Source organism: Schistocerca gregaria, chromosome 7 (genome assembly GCF_023897955.1).
Source record: "Schistocerca gregaria isolate iqSchGreg1 chromosome 7, iqSchGreg1.2, whole genome shotgun sequence".
In the NCBI taxonomy this organism is placed as follows: Eukaryota; Metazoa; Arthropoda; class Insecta; order Orthoptera; family Acrididae; genus Schistocerca; species Schistocerca gregaria.
The window spans coordinates 121,697,195-121,710,761 of record NC_064926.1 but is presented as its reverse complement, the minus strand read 5'-3'; the positions used below and the strand labels follow the sequence as shown (position 1 = coordinate 121,710,761).

Here is a 13,567-nt window from a genome sequence, read left to right as displayed (position 1 = left end):
CACGTTGGGATAGGGCAAGGAAGTGATTGGAAAATACTGAAAGTGTTGGCGTTAAAAAAGGTTTGTGCCAGGTGGGTTCCCAGGATGTTGACAGTAGCTCACAAAAAAAAGGAAAACTGTGTGCAGCGAACTTTTGGAACAGTACGAGAATGGTGGAGATGAATTTTTTGGAAGAATTGTGACAGGTGATGAAAGTTGGCTCCATCATTTTTCACCAGAGACGAAGAGGCAATCAATGGAGTGGCGTCGTGCAAATTCACCCAAGGAAAAAAAAAAATTCAAAACCACACCTTCAGGTGGAAATGTTGTGACTACGGGGTTTTTCGATTCCGAAGGACATCATGCCACGTGGAACCACCATAAATTCTGATGCATATGTGACGACACTGAAGAAAATGAGTCGTGGTCGATCACATCGGCACAAGCAGGATGTTTTGCTATTGCACGACAATGCACGGTTACATGTCAGTCAAAAAACCATGGAAGCGATCACGAAACTCGGATGGACAACACTAAAACACCCGCCTTACAGTCTTGACCTTGCTCCATGTGACTATCATCTCTTTGGAAAAGTGAAAGACTCTCTTCGTGAAACAACGTTTGAAGATGATGACTCCCTTTTGCAAGCTGCCAAACAGTGGCTCCAACAGGTTGGTCCAGAATTTTACCGTGCTGGTATACAGGCGATGGTTCCAAGATGCCGTAAGGCAGTTGAGAGGGATGGAAATTATGAGGAGAAATCAAAATATTGTTCTTAAAGGATGTATCTATACACTGCAAAACTTTCAAACATGTAGAATAAAAGATGGATTTAAAAAAAATAGTGTGCATTTCTTTTGGAGTGACCCTCGTACACGTGGGCAGACATCGCCTGATTTCCTGCCTTCCGACCTTTTTATTGTATAATTTTAAAACTTCACATACAACCGTCATCATTATTTAGCCTACAGCGCAAAAATGTAAGGGGTATTATACACAGTCTAAAACTTTACATACAATAGTTATCGTCATTTAGCTTACGACCCACTAATGTGAGGAATGTAATCCGCGGTTACGCTCAAGTCATCTGGCTGTTTGTATTCTACCCTTCACACAATAGCTCTTAAGAATCACAAAATAATCAAAACAAAAACAAATAAAGATTTCGGACATAAAGTTCTTGTCTTATTTTAAAATTGGCAACAGCTGTTTCGCTTCTCCATTCTACGGCCGTTCACCAACAACATGCTACTTTCATATCATTGTAACGGCAGTTACATCTGTTGCAAGTCACACTCGCTGTCTATCCATGCACTGGCCAATTATGTAAACAAGTAACTCAACTGAGTCATCAATCATCCCACTGTATTCCAGAGAAATCTCAGGAGACATGAAGAAACCAAAATACCAATAGTAAGCAGGGTGGTCCATTGATAGTGACCGGGCCAAATATCTCATGAAATAAGCATAAAACGAAAAAACTACAAAGAACAAAACTGGTCTAGCTTGAAGGGGGAAACCAGATGGCGCTATGGTTGGCCAGCTAGATGGCGCTGCCAAACGGCAAACGGATATCAACGGCGTTTTTTAAAAATACGAACCCCCATTTTCTATTATATATATGTGTAGTACGTAAAGTATGTTTTAGCTGGACGACATTTTTCGCTTTGTGATAAATGGCACTGTAATAGTCACAAACGTGTAAGTACGTGGTATCACGTAACATTCCGCCAGTGTGGACGGTACTTGCTTCGTGATACATTACCCGTGTTAAAATTGACCGTTTACCAATTGCGGAAAAGGTCCATATCGTGTTGATGTATGGCTATTGTGATCAAAATACCGAAAGGGCGTGTGCTATGTATGCTACTCGGTATCCTGGAAGACATCATCCAAGTGTCCGTACCGTTCGCCGGATAGTTACGTTACTTAAGGAAACGTCGCGGTTAATCCGCACATCAGTAGCAGACAAAAGTGCGCCAGAATCTGGAATCTCAAAAACGTCGGTGTTGAGAATGCTACATCAACATCGATTGCACCCGAACCATATTTCTATGCACCAGGAACGTCGTGTACAGTTCTGCCACTAGGCATAACAGAAATTACGGGACGATGACAGATTTTTTCCACGCGTTCTATTTAGCAACGAAGCATCATTCACCAACATCGGTAACGTAAACCAGCATAATTTGCACTACTGGGCAACGGAAAATCGTCCATGGCTGCGACAAGTGGAACATCAGCGACTTTGGCGGCTTAATGTATGGTGCGACATTATGGGAGGAAGGATAATTGGCCCCCGTTTTATTGATGGCAATCTAAATGGTGCAATGTATACTGATTTCCTACGTAATGTTCGACCGATTTTACTACAAGATGTTTCACTGCATGACAGAATGGCGATGTACTTCCAACGTGATGGATGTCCGGCACATAGCTCTCGTGCGGTTGAAGCTGTATTGAATAGTATATTTCATGACAGGTGGATTGGTCGTCGAAGCACTATACCACGGCCCGCACGTTCACCGGATATGACGTCCCCGATTTTCTCTCTGTGGGGAAAGTTGAAGGATATTTGCTGCCGTGATCCATCGACAACTCCTGAGAACATGTGTCAGCACACAGCCAATGCATGTGCGAACATTACGGAAGGCGAACTACTCGCTGTTGAGAGGAATGGCGTTACACGTATTGCCAAATGCACTGAGGTTGACGGACATCATTTTGAGCATTTATTGCATTAATGTAGTATTTACAGGTAATCACGCTGTACAGCACGCGTTCTCAGAAATGGTACGTGTATCACATTGGAACAACTGAAATAAAATGTTAAAACGTACCTACGTTCTGTACTTTAATTTAAAAAACCTACCTGTTAGGAACTGTTCGTCTAAAAATGTGTGGCATATGTTTGTGACTATTACAGCGCCATCTATCACGTGATACCACGCACTTACACGTTTGTGACTATTACAGCGCCATCTATCACAAAGCGAATAAAGTGGTCCAGCTAAAACATTCATATTTGCTTACGTTGTTGTTGTTGTGGTTTTCAGTCCTGAGACTGATTTGATGCAGCTCTCCATGCTACTCTATCCTGTGCAAGCTTATTCATCTCCCAGTACCTACTGCAACCTACATCCATTTGAATCTACTTAGTGTATTCATCTCTTGGTCTCCCTCTACGATTTTTACCCTCCACGCTGCCCTCCAATATTAAATTGGTGATCCCTCGATGTCTCAGAACATGTCCTACTAACCGGTCCCTTGTTCTTGTCAAGTTGTGCCACAAGCTCCTCTTCTCCCCAATTCTATTCAATACCTCCTAATTAGTTATGTGATCTACCCATCCAATCTTCAACATTCTTCTGTTGCACCACATTTCGAAAACTTCTATTCTCTTCTTGTCTAAACTATTTATCGTCCACGTTTCACTTCCATACTTGGCTACACTCCATACAAATACTTTGAGAAACAACTTCCTGACATTTAAATCTATACTCGATGTTAACAAATGTTCCTTCTTCAGAAACGCTTTCCTTGCCATTGCCAGTCTACATTTTATATCCTCTCTACTTCGACCATCGTCAGTTATTTTGCTCCCCAAATAGTAAAACTCGTTTACTACTTTAAGTGTCTTATTTCCGAATATAATTCCCTCAGCATCACCCGACTTAATTCGACTACATTCCATTATCGTCGTTTTGCTTTTGTTGATGTTCATCTTATACCCCCTTTGCAAGACACTGTCCATTTCGTTCAGCTGCTCTTCCAAGTCCTTTGCTGTCTCTGACAGAATTACGATGTCATCGGCGAACCTCAAAGTTTTTATTTCTTCTCCATGGACTTTAATACCTACTCCGAATTTTTCTTTTGTTTCCTTCACTGCTTGCTCAATATACAGATTGAATAACATCGGGGATAGACTACAACCCTGTCTCACTCCCTTCCCAACCACTGCTTCCCTTTCATGTCCCTCGACTCTTGTAACTGCCATTTGGTTTCTGTAAAAATTGTAAATAGCCTTTCGTTCCCTTTATTTTACCCCTGCCACCTTCAGAATCTGAAAGAGAGTATTCCAGTCAACATGATCAAAAGCTTTCTCTATGTCTACAAATGCTAGAAACGTAGGTTTGCCTTTCCTTAATGTGTGTTCTAAGACACGTCGTAGGGTCAGTATTGCCTCACGTGTTCCAACATTTCTACGAAATTCAAACTGATCTTCCACGAGGTCGGCTTCTATCAGTTTTTCCATTCGGCTATAAAGAATTCGCATTAGTATTTTGCAGCTGTGACTTATTAAACTGACAGTTCGGTAATTCTCACATCCGTCAACACCTGCTTTCTTTGGGATTGGAATTATTATATTCTTCTTGAAGTCTGAGGGTATTTCGCCTGTCTCATACATCTTGCTTACCAGATCGCAGAGTTTTGTCAGGACTGGCTCTCCCAAGGCAGGCAGTAGTTCTAATGGAATGTTGTCTACTCCGGGGGCCTTGTTTCGACTCAGGTCTTTCAGGGCTGTCAAACTCTTTACGCAGTATCATATCTCCAATTTCATCTTGATCTAGAACCCCTCCATTTCCTTATTATTGTCCTCAAGCACGTCGCCCTTGTATAGACCCTCTATATACTCCTCACACGTTCTGCTTTCCCTTCTTTGCTTAGAACTGGGTTTCCATCAAAGCTCTTGATATTCATGCAAGTGGTTCTCCTTTCTCCAAAGATCTCTTTAATTATCCTGTAGGCAGTATCTATCTTACCCCTAGTGAGACAAGCCTCTACATCCTTACATTTGTCCTCTAGCCATGCCTGCTTAGCTATTTTGCACTTCCTGTCGATCTCATTCTTGAGACGTTTGTATTGCTTTTTGCCTGCTTAATTTACTGCATTTTTATATTTTCTCCTTTCATCAATTAAATTCAATATTTCTTCTGTTACCCAAGTGTTTTTACCTATTTGATCCTCTGCTGCCTTCACTATTTCATCCCTCAAAGCTACCCATTCTACTTGTACTGTATTTCTATCCCCCATTCCTGTCAATTATTCGCTTATGCTGTCCCTGAAGCTCTGTACAACCTCTGGTTTAGTCAGGTCCCATCTCCTTAAATTCCCACCTTTTTGCAGTTTTTTTCAGTTTTAATCTACACTTCATAACCAATAGAATGTGGTCAGAGTCCACATCTGACCTGGAAATGTCTTACAATTTAAAACCTGGTTCCTAAATCTCTGTCTTACCTTTATATAATCTATCTGATACCTTTTAGTATCTCCAGGGCTCTTCCCTGTATACAACCTTCTTTCATGATTCTTGAACCAAGTGTTAGCTATGATTAAGTTATGCTGTGCTCAAAATTCTACCAGGCGGCTTCCTCTTTTATTTCTTAGCCCCAATCCATATTCAACTACTATTTTTCCGTCTCTCCCTTTTCCTACTCTCGAATTCCAGTCACCCATGACTATTAAGTTTTCGTTTCCCTTCACTACCTGAATAATTTCTTTTATCTCATATTACATCAATGTCTTCGTCATCTGCAGAGCTAGTTGTCATATAAACTTGTAGAACTGTAGTAGGCGTGGGCTTCGTGTCTATCTTGGCCACAACAATGCGATCACTATGCTGTTTGTAGTAGCTTACCCGTACTCCTATTTTTTTTTTATTCACTATTAAACCTACTCCTGCATTGCCCCTATTTGATTTTGTATTTATAACCCTGTACTCACCTGACCAAAAGTCTTTTTCTTCCTGCCACCGAACTTCACTAACTTTAGCCTATCCATTTCCGTTTTTAAATTTTCTAACCTACCTGCCCGATTAAGGGATCTGACATTCCACGCTCCGATCCGTAGAACGCCAGTTTTCTTTCTCCTGATAACGACGTCCTCTTCAGTAGTCCCCGCCAGGAGATCCGAATTGGGGACTATTTTACCTCCGGAATATTTTACCCAAGAGGACGGCATCATCATTTAATCATATAGTAAAGCTGCATTTCTTTACGTAGTACACGAATATGTAAAAAAAATGAGTGTTACTATTTTAAAAAACGCAGTTGATATCCGTTTGACCTAAGGTTTCGCCATATAGCGAGCCAACCATAGAGCCATCTAGTTTACCCCTACAATTTAGACGAGTTTCGTTCTTTGTATATTTTGCCTTTGATGCTTATTTCGTGAGGTATTTCGCCCGGTCACTAGCAATGGACCACCCTATATATTCAAATTTGAAAATTTGTGGTAAGGACTGTGGGACTAAACTGCTGAGGTCATCGGTCCCTAGGCTTAAGAACTAGTTAATCTAACTTAAACTAACTTACACTGCGCCCGGGTTCCCGGGTTCGATTCCCGGCGGGGTCAGGGATTTTCTCTGCCTCGTGATGGCTGGGTGTTGTGTGTTGTTCTTAGGTTAGTTAGGTTTAAGTAGTTCTAAGTTCTAGGGGACTGATCACCATAGATGTTAAGTCCCATAGTGCTCAGAGCCATTTTTTTTTCTAACTTACACTAAGGACAAAACGCACAATACAGCCCGAGGGAGGACTCGAACCTCCGACGGGGGGAGCCGTATATATTCAGATTGTTAACATATAGGCCAATCAAATTACCGCTAATCTCAAAAAAGATCAATAAACCTGGGGAAGAGAGCGTTACTTTTCTCTCCTGTTTGTACATTCACAAATCTATCTGGTGAATAGCAATTTTGAGTTCTTCAAGTAGAATAAGTTATTCCCTTTCTTTTGTGTAAGTGCGTCATCTCTAAGTCATACACAGTGTGATTCAGCTGCCCCTTCCGCTGGGTTTTGTGCAGCCCACAACGCCTTCTAATACCACTTGCAAGAATTTCATATTTTCTTGCTCACTAGGCGAAAACTTGTCCATACAGAAAAAAATGAACAGGACCTTTCCGTAGGAAATTTAACGTTGTTAAATTTTGTACTGCAATACATTTTCGCGCGTGGCCACGGTTTTCGAGTTATTCAAGAAAAACGCGTTATAAGTTCACTTTTACACGTTTTACTTGAATAATTCGAAAACTACGGCTTCTTTATTTTAAAATAAGACAAGAACTTTATGTGCGAAATCTTTATTCGGTTTATTATTTTGTGATTCTTTTGTGAAAATGCATCCCAGTACAAAAATTAACTACATTAAATTTCCTACATAAATGTCCTGTTTATTTTTTGTGTAGTACTAATATTTTGTGCCTAGTGAGTGAGAGAATATTTCATGTGGTATTTGAAGATGATACAGGTTGCATAAAACATAGCAGTAGGGTATAAGTTAGGCTATCAGCGATTTACCACAACTGCCCAGTCTAAAGGCGTCGATATACTCTCTATCCCTAATCGTAAATTTTGTTCCCACCTGCCCTATAATATATTTCGCGTTACAGGTTGTACACTGTATCTGATATACAACCATTTTTTGTAATTTACTTATCTTGCTCCCAATCTCATACTTTAAACTATATCAAACTAGTTTTCACTCTGAATGGCTGCTGGACATTGAATGTCTTAAATATGTTCTCAAATTTTCTGATATTTTCCGATTACATGGTACAGCAATGATCACTTTATACTAAGCTCGTTCCTCTCCTCCAGCAGATAAGTCGGTTCACGATACTTATATCATATCCAGTGGTTACTGCAGCATGTTTAATAGCGTTTATTTCAATTAACCTGCTGAGCTCACTGATACACTAATGGCTCTGTTCACTAAACTTCTGAAGGCCACTTCCTCATAAGTATGCTGGTGGCATCAGATCTGTTGCTGCTCGCTTTCTAAAGATTTTACATGCGTTACCTAAAGATCCAAAAACAAAGTTTGATTATTACTTTCGGACTTTTGCTTTAAAGTAACTCGAGGACCTGGTGTCCAAATATCTTTAATTGTTTGGATTTTATGTCTGTTTTGTGCTTTTTTAAGTGAGAGTGTGTGAAGAGTAGAATGCAGGCAGCAAGAAGAAGGAGCTTGACTAAGGAAACGTGTAGCTGTAGATTAAGTCCTCACATGTGTTCGTTGTATATGCCAAACAACGAGAACTCTTATCTTCAGAACCGCTCCTCCAGCATTTAAGATGGATAATGCCGGATTTAATATACACTAATTTAAGAGTTTAAAGGAATGGTGTTTATGACAAAATGATATGTTGTGATGTACAATCTTTTTATTACGAAGATGATATCATGAGGTTATTCGAAACTGTGGCTAGGGATTGTGATGTAGAAAACACTGGAGATAATGTTGTATGTTAAAGGATGTGGGGTGTCTGTGTGGGAAGGAACTGATGTTTTCAATGTGTGTGACAGAAGATGAGTGGGATGTCAAGTAGACAAGTATAGGGTGGGTTCTAGACTTCATTTGGGATGGGTATGGCAGGTTGTGGCTGACGGGAGTCGTAGGTTTTAGGGATGAGTACTTCGTCTGAGAAGGAAAGGCGACTGAGCTATGCTGGGAAGGGTTATCGAGTGTTTGCTGATGAAGGGAATGGTGGGATGTGTTGGTAGAGGTGCAGCAGTAAACCAGAGCTTTCATGGATGTCAGGGGCGGCAGGATGTTGGGACTCAATTTATGGAGATATAGAAGAGGCGAAGGTGTTCTGTTGTTTCAGGAGGTATGGGAACTTTATGGGCTGTAAAGGATACGAGGCGGAGTACATGCCGTTTCAGGATTTGATTGAAGCAATAAGTCTAGTGAGGAGTGGAAGCTGATGTTACATTAGCGTAGGTAAGGTTGTGACGGTTGAGGGTTCTATATGTAATACCCGTGTTCGTCGGTTAGTAGTGTCAATATATTTTGAGCTTTTTTCTTTTTTAGCATCCTTAGGCGAGGGTTTCATCTCAGTTTCTGATCGACTGTTAGTGTAAGATATTTTTAATTTTTAATTAGGTGGCTTGGTTTGTTTTGGATAGCTAAATAAAATTCTCTGGGACCAAATGGTTTCTGAAAAATTTATAACACGCCCTAGATGATGGTCAAATAAATACTAATACTTCTGTTCACACCAGGTGTGGCTGTGTCAGAGAATGGTGGGCAGGATGATACTTCATTCTTAATATTAAATCTATGGCTCAGGTGCTTCAAACGTGAGTCACAATGAAAGTTGTTAGGCTTTCTAAGGCATTTAAGCTACGTGCGCCATGTCTCTGTCAATCTTGTGTACTGTATTTCTGGGTATACTCTCATCTGAAAGGTATTCTAGAAGAAAACTGTCGAGAATCCACATCTAGCTTGGCGGTGGAACACATTAACACTCTCTGTAGCAACGGATTCGGTCATGGTCTAGCATGCTTCTCTCTCTCTCTCTGACGCTACGTTTTACGAGAGGCTAACATGAATAAATGATTGGAGATGGAAAATCTGCTGGGGACACAGCTTTTAAAAAAAAAATTGATATTACACCAGTACATTAATCTTGCATCTTAATATTTTTGTACTAGCTACTTCATATCTGAACATCTCGTGCCGGTATCAACGAAAGAGTCTTGTAATCCTGTGAAAACCCTCAGGGACACTCGTGCTCCCTCATCTCCTATGTACTCTATGTACTGATTCTATGATGTGATATTTGCTCTCGTCGAAACTTATTTTCCCACTAAATTTAGCATTTTATAGCGTCTTACATTCTTAAGTGATACAAGGAATGTAATACAAGACAAACAGCTTTTGTTTATTCCCATCTCTGACAGGCCTATTGAAAATGGAAATTGTTTTTTCGAATGAATGTCATGAAGGAATTGTTTGTTTTTATGGTGTCCAATTTACTTATCAGTTTTGTAGGCCATCAGAGCATTTCGTTTCCTTCGATATCATCAAGGCATCGACATAAACTTTCTAGGGTTACTGAGATTCCATCTATTGCTATTCTGCCGCAATACCTGTATGTGATTCCTCCTCGTTCCCTCCAACACCCCCCCCCCTCCCCCCATCTTCAATTACATTCCTACTCTGTCTTGACGGTTTCTGCCTCCTTTGCCTTTGCTGTCCTTCATACAATGTCCTCTAGATCCCCTCTCCCACTTTTGTCAGTTACCCTGATGAATACAGTTCCATATCAAGAGGTCAGTTCCTGAGATACAGGTACCATGTTCAACACATCATACAACATTCTTTCCCTATCTGTAACATTTTTTTCTCGTATTGCAGTACGTACTGTACCTTTTTCACACCTCGTGCATTACAAGACATGCTTACATAATGGTCTTAATAGACCAGTAACATACATGACCACTTTGTTTCCTCGTTAGCACTTTTGAGGTGCTTTCGATTCGTGACCAGGTGCAATGCGGATTAATTTCGTGTCTTCTATTAGCAACATTTTCTCTGTGCCGGGGAACATCTCGCAAATACGTTGTTAGCGTCGCTGCTTCTTGCCTCTATCACATTACCTGATTTCAGGTTTATAATTGTCTGTCACCTTAAAGGAGTACTAATTATCGAGACTTTTTTTCATTGTAATCCCACGCACATTAAAGAATCATTTCTAATGACTCGGAGAGCCTTTCATCTACCTCTGCTGATTCCTGCCTACACCATACGCATGACTTCACGATAGTGGACATATACAACACACAAATACACGGTAAGTTAGTGTTTCTCGATCTATGTAGATATAACCGTATGGGTTGTCTGAGTTAGCAGTAAACCATGGCCATCAAAGAAATTCACTCTACACATTATTGCGTTGTTAATGGGATACAAACCATATACATAACGGTAATTTTCGTGTGGCCGATTGAGGGCGATTTGGGCTCACACTGTTCATCCTTCCTTTCTTTTCCCAACTGATACCACTTGCTGTGAGGAAGAAGTAACGATCCTCTTCGTTTACAGTTGCTCATGAATATCGTCTTCTAATTTTCTATTGCCACTCGACGTTCAGATAGGAGTCAACAGTCGTCAGATAACAGTGTGGAGTTCCCAGAGGTATCAGCTATGTTAGTAACTGATCGAACGGCTACAGGTCTTATCATATCCTGTAAATCGCTTTCTTCAGATATTACAATGCCCTCATATATCTCTCAGTCAACATTAAGCCAGGTGGAACAGTCATTAGGTCATCAAATTCCGTAGATGAAGAGTTCAAAGCCCTATACAAACAGCCGGGTTGTTTTCTTTTATCATTTCCGTTAGCTGATTAAGGCTTATGTTGAGTTAGTTGATTAAGGCTTATGTTGAACTTGTTCCTTCGAAAACGGTACAGCAGACTTTCTCCCATATTTTTGTCTTATATGAGCTTGCACTCCTTCTTTAAGACCATTTCGTCGACGGAACATAGGACAATCGTCTATATTTCTTCCTTTCTTCGACGGAAGCGTTAGCGTCAAACATGCCATAACTTGCTCCAAAACTCGAAGGTTAGCCGTAGGAGCAGGAAATAGTACAATGTATCACTTTATTATTAGAGCAGCCTTATGGTCTAGATTCTATTATAATATATTAAGATATTGTTTTTAGTAAAGCAAAGCAAGTGATATGATTTTACAATACACGAAGAAAAAACTTAAACAGAGAAGTTGGCATAAATAAATGAAGGGTATTAACGAAGAGGCCATAAACTGATACCATTTTCAAAATAGGTCATATTACTACACAAAAATGGGCAACAGTCTTTGATTGGTATCCTTGCCTGCTTACTACTTCGTTTAAACCGTTTTACACATATCCGGGCAGTTGCCCGACTGATTGTCCCTGGATACTGAACCACTTTACATTCGACCTATTTTTTAATCCTTTTCTTGATCAAAATTGCCTTTGTCTTCCATTTCTCTCCAGACTGTCTTGAGAGTCAACAGAGGAAGTGGTACCCAGAAATTGTGAAGATATATGAGTAATTTTGTGGCAGTTACTTTCTAGGCCTAGCACTTTCTATGTCTTATCTTTCGGATACTTTTTTCAGTAGTTTTGAGGAAAGACTGTTTTATAATGGACAGCATCATCGTTCCATAGCATTACTGGTAAAATTTAAATGCCGTGTGACGAGGGACTCCCGGCGCGTAGACCATTCGCAGGGGTGCAAGTCTTTCGATTTGACGCCACTTCGGTGACTTGCGCATCGAATTAATGGTAATTTTTCTGGTCCATAAAATGTTGGGCGTGCAGCCGCATAAATTTCACTTTTCCTTCTGATATTTCGGCTGCATAACGTCCAGTCATCTTCAGAGTGAGGCGAGGTGACTGACGCTCCGGCACTTGCAACGTGTGTTTAAACCTGCGGAACGCGTCACTGCGCATGCGGCCACAGGCATGCTAGGTGCTAGGGACGTTGATAGTCGGCAAAGAGGTACAACACATGCATGAAATCAGATCTATGGCTGTACACAGTGATATCAATGTATCACTGCGAGCTGCACCGTTGCGACGACTTTGTGAGTTTATTACATGAACTGTCCAAGCTGAAGCCGCTATTTCTATTAATTAAATTCGTTGCCAACGGAATTTCAATTGCTTCCTTCACTGTTGAGTCGCAGAAAGATGAAGTCGAGGCTAAACTTATGACGTTATCGTACACCATTGAATGCCCATTGTTAATACAGTGCTATGTACCTGTGGTGCTCCGAGCATCTTTCATGCACTTATGGGTCGTATGTCCGGTGTATGAATGGCCATACTCACAAGGAATCTTGTAAACGCCAGGTTCCCAAAGCACCAAATCATCTTTAACGGAACCCAGGAGTGCTGCTGTCTTTGGCGGAGGGTGAAAAATCATTTTCACTTTGTATTTCCTGAGGATCAGTCCTATTTTTGACGAAAGGCTTCCCATGTGTGTTAGAAAAGTCATGGATTTAAAACTTTCCGTGTCTTCTTCAGCATTCCTTATGCCCACCGTTGGTTTCATTCATGTCTCTTACATATCTACTGTGGAGAATATCCTAGACTTTATGGCTTACCCAAAGTTCATAAACCTGGGATTCCGTTGAGGCCAATTGTCAGCGCTATAGGCGGACCAACAGACGAGTTAGCTAGACACCTTGCCTCAATGCTGCAGCCTTATGTTGGTAGGGCAGACAGTCATATTAAAAATTCTGCTCATTTCATTGACAAGTTAAAGGAAACGAGCGTGGGCCCGGATGATATCCTCGTCAGTTTTGACGTTGTGTCGTTATTTACCATGATTCCGGTAAACGAAGCTATCTTGAGCATAGCGGATATTTTTCCTACCGATATTGTGGCATTATTCCGACACTGCCTCACCACAACCTACTTTCAATACAATAATAACTTTTATGAATAGATTGACGGGGTGGCTATGGGCAGACCTCTCAGTCGTGCTGTGGCTAATTTATTTATGGAGACTTTTGAACAACGGGCGTTGCAGACCTGCCAGATGGTATCGCGAAGTCGATGATACATTCGTAGTATGGACACATGGAGCAGAGGAGTTGGATGCCTTCTTGACACATTTAAAAAGCATTAATCCGAAAATCCAATTCACTATGGAGACGGAAAGGAATGGGCAATTGAACTTCCTGGATGTGTCTGTGATTAAACGACGGGACGGAACGTTGGGCCATAAGGTGCATAGAAAGCCTACACATACTGATCGTTATCTACAAAAAGAATCAAACCACCACCCTAGACAAAAAAGAGGTGT

At 40.8% G+C, this 13,567-nt stretch overlaps 1 protein-coding gene across 1 annotated transcript in view; it reads right to left on the bottom strand.

Moving 5' to 3' along the window:
• The window catches only part of LOC126282318 (cholinesterase 1-like), a 175,167-nt gene that overhangs the window by 74,180 nt on the left and 87,420 nt on the right, over positions 1–13,567 (bottom strand). The window lies entirely within an intron of this gene.